This window comes from Pantherophis guttatus, chromosome 1 (assembly GCF_059756535.1).
Source record: "Pantherophis guttatus breed Tessera chromosome 1, ASM5975653v1, whole genome shotgun sequence".
NCBI lineage: Eukaryota > Metazoa > Chordata > Lepidosauria > Squamata > Colubridae > Pantherophis > Pantherophis guttatus.
The window spans coordinates 286,046,797-286,057,358 of NC_142063.1; positions in this window are offsets into that span (position 1 = coordinate 286,046,797).

The following is a 10,562-nucleotide window of genomic DNA, read 5'->3' on the forward strand; positions in this document are numbered from 1 at the left end:
TGCTGCAGGACAGTGGTGGGTTCCTCCCGGTTCCGCCCGGTTCTGCCGAGCCGGTAGCGGTGACAATATGACGTCACCGAACCGGTTCCACCACCACCCCGCCCCCCATCCCACCCGCATTATTCTTACCTTTTATTTGGCCCCACTCCCAATCTATTGCTGCCTCCTGAGTCCCAGGTGATCGGTTAGAAGGAAAAAAACTGTTTAAACTCTTGCCGCGGGGCTTCAAAGGGCCGCCCTACAGCTGATCAGTGTTAAAAGGCAGTGTGCTGGTAGACGGGTGCCTCCAAAAACAAATGAGTAGACCGGTGCCTGCAAAAATAAATGGGTAGACCAGTGCCTGCAAAAACAAATGGGTAGACCAGTACAGCTCTGTAAGCAGTTAAAAGCCTGGTAGACCAATACCTCTGCTAAATCCTAAAGAACTGTCACATGACCATCAAGCCATGCCCACAAAATAAGCCACGCCCACAGAACCAGTAGTAAAAAATGTAAGAACCCACCCCTGCTGCAGGAGGCCGTTGCGGTCAAAAACAGAGCCTGGGAAGGGCATGTGCAGCCCTCCTGAGCTCCATTTTCGCTAGCAGAGGCACTGCAGGCCAGTCTTTCGCTGTTTCCAGGATGAACCCGTGGGCTGGATCTAAGCACCCCTGTGGGCTGGATGCAGCCCGCAGCCTTGAGTTTGACACCCCTGCTATAGGACCAGGACACCATTTAATGCCTAAAAGTGGGGGGATTTGTTTATAGTATTATCTTAAATACAGCTAATCCTTGATTTACAACAGTTCATTTAGTGACCATTCAAAGTTAAAACAGCATTGAAAAAAGTGACTTATGATCATGTTTCACAGTTATGACCTTTGCAGCATCCCCATGATCATGTGATCAAAATTCAGGTGTTTGGTAAATTGAGTATTTCTATATGTTATCTATTTCTAGATGATTTCTTATGTTAATTCTGTTGAGAGAGTTTAAACATATCGATAAACTACTGAAAAAAATCTGTATGGCAGTGGCACACTTTCATTAGACATTTGAGGATAGTGGTTTTTACTTTCCAGATTTTCAGCAATATTATTAATCTTCAATTTTGATTTCTGTGTTTAAGTGGAATGAAAATAATTTTGAATATAAACATGGGTACAACAAGAAAGCTATTATTATTATTTGATATCTTTGAACACTTGCCAAACTCTTGCTCCTAATTTTAGACAAATTCAGATCAGTTACTATTCTTGTTTTAAAGACAGCAAGATATAATTGGAAATTTTTAGTTTGCTCATGGTTCTTATGAGAAATTGGGATAGCTCTAATTTAAAAATGTTGGGTAAGCATTTGATTATTTTGTGAGAACTTGGGCATGGAAAAAATTACATTTTCAATCAATTGACCTTAACACTAGGTTTTTGAAACATTCTTCGACACTATAAAAAGAATCTGAGAAACAATGCAAAGACTGATTTATCTGATTCCATGTGTTCAATATTCAATCTGTTATTGAAAAAGTACCCTCCCTTCATAATGTGATTGTATTCTATATGCATGGTTTTTTAAATCCTGTTTTTGTATCTTTCTTAATCTTTATTTATACTTGAGCCAATAAAATACAAAGTATTTTGTTGCTTTCTCCTTCCAATATTTTCTTCTATTCTTCTGGAGAACCAGTAGTGGACATTTTGAGTAGTTCGGAGAACCGTTAAATACCACCTCTGACTAGCCCCACCCCCATCTATTCTCGGCCTCCTGAGTCCCAACTGATCAGGAGTAAATGGGGATTTTGCAGTAACCTTCCCCTGGGGTATGGAGGGAATGGAGATTTTACAGTATCTTTCCCTGCCCACCAAGCCATGCCCACCCAGCTATGCCATGCCCACCAAGCCATGCCATGCCCACCACGCCACGCCCACAGAACCGGTAGTAAAAAAAATTTGAATCCCACCACTGGTGCTCTCCCATTCAAGTATTAGCCAGTCTGGCACTGGCTCCTTAACTTTTTGAGATCAGCTAAGATACCAATGGCAAACAGGACAGAATACTAGGAGAAGCACTCGTAAAACAGAATACTAGGAAACTGGCACTGGATCAAATGTCAGAATTGGACTAAGAATATAATCAATTCTCTTTCTTTTCTTTTGTTCCAAGACCAAATTATTTCCCTTGAGAGAGAAAGAACACACAAGAACCTTTTCCTCTTGGTGGGAAACAGATTGATCTTCCATACTTAGCCAGAATTAAAAGAACACCGCAGTGATGGAAATGTGCATTTTTCTATTCTTCTTAGCGGATATACTTCTTTCAAACACTGATGAAAACAGTAGGTGGCCTCAAAATAGGAAAATATTTGCTGAGCTGTTTGGCGTGCTTTCTTAAGCTCCTAGGATAAGGGTTTATTCACAATATTACAGACAAAATATCTGTGAGCTGAGATTAAAATACACCCATTGTCTTGTCCGATTCCTCTGCTACAAGAATTCAGCATTTAATATGGCGGTAGCAGCAGGAGGTGTCCAGCTCAGTAAATTGAACTGTCTTTTAAGCCCAAATGTTCTTTTGTTAGAATCAGAAATATTGGTTTTTCAAAGGATTAAATAAGATTTTAAGTAACAAATGTGGATTTCTGTACTGGGAAAAAAATGTATTTCTGAAAAAGTCAAAATTCAGTGAGTTTTGAAATATTATTTTCAATCAAGAATCTGTTACTTGCAAGAAACAAGTTGGGAGAAGAATGCATTGTGTCTATCCAACCACCGTTTCTTTTCTTCCCTTTAGTTTCAGAACATTCATTCTACCAACATTAGTTTGCAATTTAAACTTCATACATTCTCTCAGTGTGTTGTGAAAGTGGTGGGAGGTGATGCATGGTTGGGTCCATGAAGTAATGTTGACTTCTTTGATGGAGGCAGTGTGCCCCCACAAGAGGCCATCCTTGGAACCAACGGTTTTCATCCTACCTTCCCTTTCTGAGGAAGGTTGTTGATAAAGGGCTCAGCCTAAAGCTTATCAGAACCCTGAAATAAATGCATTGTTTAGTTAGTTAGTCCCATTTCAGCCAGGTTTTAGGCCAGGATTCTGTCCTGAGATAACTTTAGTCACACCTGTTGATGATCTGAGGCAGAGTTGGAATGGTGGTGGTGCATCAGGGGTGGGTTCTAACATTTTTTACTACCGGTTCTGTGGGCATGGCTTATTTTGTGGGCATGGCTTGATGGTCATGTGACAATTCTTTAGGATTTAGCAGAGGTATTGGTCTACCAGGCTTTTAACTGCTTGCAGAGCTGTACCGGTCTACCCATTTATTTTTGCAGGCACCGGTCTACTCATTTGTTTTTGGAGGCACTGGTCTACCACCACACTGCCTTTTAACACTGATCAGCTCTAGGGCTGCCCTTTGAAGCCCTGCAACAAGAGTTTAAACAGCTTTTTCCTTCTAGCCGATCACCTGGGACTCAGGAGGCAGCAAAAGATTGGGGGTGGGGCCAAATAAAAGATAAGAAGAATGCGGGGGGGGGCAAGGAGGCTTAACTGATTTGGTGACATCATATCGTCACTGCTACCAGCTCAGCAGAACCGGGTGGAACCAGGAGGAACCCACCACTGCGGTGCATCCATCCTTGTGCTCCTTGATCTCTCATGGCTCTGATTATCAACCATGGTATCCTTTGATGTGACTCCATGGGCTGGGGATTGAGGGCACAGTTCTAAAATGGTTCTCTTCCTTTGAACTCCGATCCAGGAAGTGTTGGTTGGTGGAAAGAGATTGTTCCCTGGGCCCTTCCATTCCATTCCATTCCATTGGCTAATGATACCCAGTTATATCTTTCAACTGTGGTCTAAAAAAATGAGGCTGCTAAAGTTCTGTCCCAGTGCCCAGGAATTGTGTGAGTTTGGATGTGGAAGCACTATCTCCAACTCAATCCTACCAACACTGAGTATCTATAGGTCTTTGGACATCCAGTTCTGAGGTTATTCTACTTTGGATGGGGTTGCACTTCTCCATTCAAGATGGTGCACAAATTGGGGGGTCCTGATGGACTAAAGCTACTGCTCAATGAACATAAAGCAGAAAGGCTTTTGCCCAATTTCACCTGGTGTGCCAGTTGCACTCTTCTAAATCAGTGAATCCTTCAGTCACTCATGCCCTGTTCACCAAACACCTTGATTACTGCAATGCACTTTATGTGGGGTTGCCCTTGAAGACCACCCAGAAACTTCAGTTGGTCCAGAATGCAATGGCATGGGCAATGATGGGCATGCCTCAATATCCCATGTAACACCTCTGCTCTGTAGGCTATACTGATTGCAAGTGTGATTCAAGGTGCTGGTCACCAACATCCTGTATGGCATATGCCTCATTACTTGAGGGACTACCTGTCTCCCATAATATCTATCTAGTTAGTTCAATCCAGCAGCGTTGGTGTGCTCCAGTTTCCATTGATTAAACTATGCCATCTGATGGGACCTCAGAAAGCTGCCTTTTCTGTAGCAGGAAAGTACCCATCCTCTGGAAGGAGGCTTTCCTTGAAATTTGAATAATTCTTACCCTACTGCTACTTTAAATAGACTTAAAAACCAGGCTTTTCCCCCAGGCCTTTGGTGAGGATGACTGACACCCCTTTCTTCTTTTTTGTTCCCCTCTGTGTTTGTTTTCTTTGCCATTATTGTTCTATCTTGTGCTATTTTTTGTATTGATGTTTGTTCATAAAGGTTTTTAGCAATTGTAAACTGCCCATAAATGCTGATGGCATACAAGTTTAAGAAAGTATTATTGTGGTTGGTCACACAGAAATTTAGACTGGATTTGGCATTTTTAACCTGTCCATCAGCAGGTAATTCTCCAAAAGAAAGATCAAAGATCAAAAATAAGAAGAATGCAGCCAGGGACTGTGGAGAACAGAAAAATCCCCCCCTTCCCCAAATGTATTTATGGAAAAGAGAGAAGGACAGTAATTTCAAATGTTCAACATTTGGCTCTTCTAAGTCCCTTTTCTCCTGTTATATCATCACTCAGAACAGCATTTAGGCAGCTTGCCCCATGCTCCCAGTGCACATGTGTACAGAAGCCCATACAGATGCTAAATGACAGGAAAGCAGATTTGAGCTACAAAGATACAATTAGGAAAACTTGCATAGCTTCTATAAATTTTTCCAACCCAGTTAGCCATGCTCTGCAACCTTTCCTTAGCTTGTTCATATTGTCATTAAAGTAACTCCACATTCTGTAACATAATTACTTTATTTTAATACCAAGTATCTTCTATATATCATCTTTCTTTATATCTACTTTCTATTCATTCAGTTGGGAGACCAATATATTTTTGAAGAGGAAGAGAAGAGCTCTTCCTGCAGCTATTCTATTTCCACCCTAATAGCTTCCACTTCTGTTCCCTTTCTGTAGGTCTAATCTGTTCTTAACAAAATAAAAGCCTGTCCCATATTCAGAAGTTCTCATCTCTCTTATATCCTTTATTAATTCTCTCAGTCTTTTCAGCCAAATCAATCATGTTTTTAGATTCATCTCTTTCCCCACAAACTCACAGAGACTTATGCATATACTTATGCATTCCAGATAACAATTTTTTTTCCTAATAGATCCTTGCTGATCACCTTCACATTCATTCCTGGGTCACCCAAGGGCTCAATTACTTTTTTCTGTAATCTTCTGTCTTGGGCCACTCACCCGCTCATGTCACTGACAAAAACATCATTTTCTCCACATTAATTCCATATGTTGCAATTTTATTTATTTTATTTATTTATTGGTTCGATTTGTATGCCGCCCTTCTCCGGAGACTCAGGGTGGCTTATAATGCATTAAGCAATAGCCTTTGTACTTTTGTATATACCTGCTTAGTAGGGCTTTCGGGCCCCCCAAGCAGTGTTCTTTTTTATTCAAAGTAAGCTTATTGACCCCACAAACTGGGTCCTCATTTTACCTACCTCGAAAGGATGGAAGGCTGAGTCAACCTTGAGCCTGGTGAGATTTGAACTTGCAGTAATTGCTGGCAGCTGGTGCTACTTAACAGCACTTTAATCTGCCGCGCCACCAAGGCTCTTTCCTCAAAATGAAACCTGGTTCTTCCATTATCATCACAGTGGCCATATACAGTGAGTGCATCCTTATTATTTATTTGTCAAATTAAAGATACTACCCTTCTCACTCACAGAGTGACTCTGGGCAATACACAGCTAAAATAATCCTAACCGACAGTCTTTTATTTCAGAAAGCTGTCCCCTGGATTATTTTCTTACTTTCTTGGATTTGCTCTTGAATTTTCCTTTGTAAAGTAAAGATTTAAACCTAAAGAGCTGTGTTGTTGTTTTTTTATCATTATGAAACTCTTTCAGACTTTCCTCTTTTTTAGCCTTGCCCTTTATTTTTTTCCCCCCAGTAAATTTGGTCACTGTGATTATCATTGTTCACTGGAATGTTACAAGTCGCTATCATCAAGCTATGAATTCCTACTTTCAAACACAGTTCCAGAAATTTAGATAATATCAAGTTCAGACTTTCTGACACACATTAGCTCCTTCCTTCGAAATAAAACCTGCTCCTTCACTTCTCTAAAGATATCAGCTCCACACATATCACAAGCTCATATCACTATTCAACTTTGTTACATATTTCCCCTTTGTCTTAGTATTATTATTTCATATATTATATATTATTTCATTTGTGAATTTAACTTTTTACCATTTTCTCTGTTACATTTCAAATTGCATAGTTATTGCAATTTTATGCGGGTTAAAATCTTTACTACACAGAAAAGATTGTCTTGCAAGCCATCAATTATATCTTACCTACTAGAACAGTGTTTCTCAACCTTGGAAGCTTGAAGATGGGTGGATTTCAACTCCCAGAATCCCCCAGCTAGCAGCTAGCTGTCCACCCGTCTTCAAGCTACCAAGGTTGAGAAACACTGTACTAGAAGGTACATGCTGTGTACTGACACACTCAATATATAAACAAGTGGTCCCCGACTTACGGCTACAATTGAGCCCAACATTTATGTTGCTGAGAAATTTGTTAAGTGAGTTTTGCCCCATTTTACGACTTTTCTTGCCACATTTGTTAAGTGAATCACTGCACTTGTTAAAGTATTAACACAGTTGTTAATTGAATCTTACTTTCCCATTGACTTTGCTTGTCAAAAGGTTTTTTTTTTTTTTTTTTAAATGATTTATATGCCGCCCTTCTCCGGAGACTCAGGGAGGCTTACAATGCGTTAAGCAATAGCTTTCATACTTTTGTATATTTATACAAAGTCAGCTTATTGCCCCCACAATCTGGGTCCTCATTTTACCTACCTTAGAAAGGATGGAAGGCTGAGTCAACCTTGAGCCTGGTTGCAAAAGGTGACCACATGACCCTGGGACACAGCAATGGTCATAAATATGAGCCAGTTGCCAAGCATCTGAATTTTTATCACGTGATCATGAGGACGCTGTAAAGGTCATAACTGTGAAAAACAATCATAAGTCACATTTTTCAGTGCTGTTGTAACTTTGAACGGTTACTAAATAAACTGTTGAAAGTCGAGGACTATCTGTAAACCAATTGCAAAGGATAATAAACAATCTGTGATATTTCTCTCAATCAGTATAGGTAATCCTCAACCACAAGTGGGAACAGAAAATTCATCATTAAGCCACACAGTCATTAAGTGAGGCATCACATTGCTGCTCCCCATTTGGAAAGGGCACAAATCATGTGACCATAGAATGCTGCAACCATCATAAATGCAAACCCCTTGCCAAGTGCCTGAATTACAATAATGTGATCACGGGGAGGATAATGTAATAGTTATAACTTCAAGGATGGCTCATAAGTCATTTTTTTTCAGTGCCATCGTAACTTCAAACTGTTGTTAAACAAATGGCTGTAAGCCAAAGACTGCCTCTATGGGTTGAATTTCATTCCATGTATTTTCCTATCATAGGAAACTATGGTTCCTTGTTCAGATCTGTAAATGTTGTGGAGTTCCATGTTCACAATACAGAGAACCACAATGCAAGCCAGGATCTTTTTCCTCTGAAATAAAGTTTATTGACTTGAATAAAGTTTGTTCACGGGAAAGTGTTTTCAACGTTGAGAAAAATGGAAAACTCACATATAGCCATGCTATTTTATGATGATTCTGTATTTTTTCATGTATCTTTTAAAACAAGGAGGGAGCGAGAATTCAAATCCCTTATGAATAAGTACAGATGCCACATGATGGTATGCCTCAGCAAGTGGAGCCATTGAGTCATCCATGGCTGATCTCAGAAGCTAAACAGGTTCATCTCTGGTCAGATGATGAGAAATGTCCTGGGAATTCTAGTAATGTTGACTGGACTCAGAAAAACCAAGAACATAATCCCCAAACAAGGCAATGACAAGCCACGTACATAATACTGTCAAAAAAACTGCAGGGATAGAATTATCAGTAGTCCTTTTAAACAAAGTCTTTGACCTTTAGAGCAATAGCCCTGATGTTTTCCTAGACCCAATATGTTATGCTGTCCCTAAATTAAATTGAAACTTGTTAAAAAAAATAACTTGAACAGCAAAATCCTACATATATCTTTTCAAGAAGTGCTGCCAAATTCAGTGAAATTGACTTTCAAGCTACAGGATGAGAATGCCTAACTTTAACTGGGGCTGCATTTTAAATCAGAATTTTAGAATTCATTGAGAAGAATCAGGATATCCAGAAGTTACAGTAGTAGCTTCAACAATTAAGCCTGGGGGGCTGGGGGCTGGGGGGGAAATAGGCAGACTTCTCCACTGTTGCAGTTTTTAGCACACGGCCTAGTTTTTCTTCAAGCCATCCTGTAGTATGATCTCAGGACAGTTGTTCTATCTTTTTATGAGATACATACAGCTTGTAACTGGAAGGTATGTACTAGTAAGAGTAACAACAAACATCCATGGAGTTTCAAGATCAAAAGAGCTGGTCAAAAAACAGACACCACAGGGATTCCAGGAATGCTATTGTTGTGGGACGTAATAAAATATTTTAAAAGCCTGTCCAAGTTTTGTTTTATACCTTCTTATACTAGAGAACAGAAAATCAAGGAGGGGTTATGATGAATTCTTTCTCACGCTTCCTTCAATCTCTGGACTGTGCAATCTCTTTCATAAATCCTTCTTCAATGGTTCATTCATGCCTTGCCTAGGGTCTGCTCTGTATTCCTTTACAATATGCATTGAGATATGTTTAAGATGTATATTAATTCCAGAGAACCATGTCAGTCTCTGCAACTGACTTGAAAAGAGACAACTTTACTGGAGCAAATAAAAGGGTCACCTGCAATAGGTAATTATTTGATCGCCAAATTGTGCAGAGTGTGGTAGTGTGGGCAGTTTGGGGGGGGGCTAGAATGACCCCAGTAACACCATTGGTCAGCAAGCTGCATTGATTACCGGTCTGCTTCCAGATGCAATTCAAGGCATTGGCAATGACCTGTAAAGCCATTCATGGAATGGGTCCAGGATATTTGAGGGACCGTCTCACTGGGATTGGCCCACCCCACTCATGCAGGCAGAAGAGGCATGCTGCATGTCCCGTCAGCGTGATTATTCCAGCTGGTGGGATCTAGGACGAGGGCCTTCTCTGCTGTTGCTCCTGCCCTCTGGAACATCTTGCCCCACTGATGTGAAGTTGGCCCCAAGCCTCCTATATTTTCATTAAGGCCTAAAGACCTGGCTCTGCACAGTGGAGGTGGTTGATCAAGTAACAACAGATCCCACCTCCCCCCCACCCCTCTGCCTGCGCCTTCCCCATTTGTCCTTAGGTCTTAATCTTGATTTTAATAATTTATGTTTTAATTGTACATGTATAGATATATTTTTATGATTGTAAGTCACCCAGAGTTACCATATGGTAAGATAGGCGGCCAATACATTTTATAAATAAATAAAATTTATAAATAAAGGTAAAAAAAAGAGAATTCAGTGATTTTTCTCTCTTTTTTCCTTTAACACAACTGCTTGTTTAAGTTCCTTGTTAATAATAGGGAATAAAAAGCGCTTTACATATATCCAGTACTGAAAGCTTTTCTCAACCAAACAAAATTCTTGAAATCAAGCCAGAAGCACATAAACATGAATCACCACAAGATGGCACAATGAGAAAAAAAATCCTCCATGCTCCCCACAGAATAAACCAGGAGTGTGCAACCTTGGCAACTTTAAGACTTGTGGACTTCAACTCCCAGAATTCCTCAGCCACCCCTGGAATAAACCAAGGGCATTCATTCTTGTTCTTGCCATGCTAACTCTGCTTTTCAAATATTGAATCCCTTACAATTTTTTCTACTAGCTTACATTTTTTTCTACCATATCAGTCCACACATCTAAAATCCTTTGGAGGAGCTACCCAGAGTGTGAATATTGTGGGGATACAGCCAAAGATTTACACTTCCATGTTGTGGAAATCCAGAGGTTTACCATGATTATTCTGGTTACTTTACTTTCTGCATCAAAGTAAAACAGAATGCCAGTGATAAAAGGCTTTGCATAGCAGTAACTCTCAGAAGTCAAAAGCTATTCATCAATAACACAAAGGTCACAATTCCAC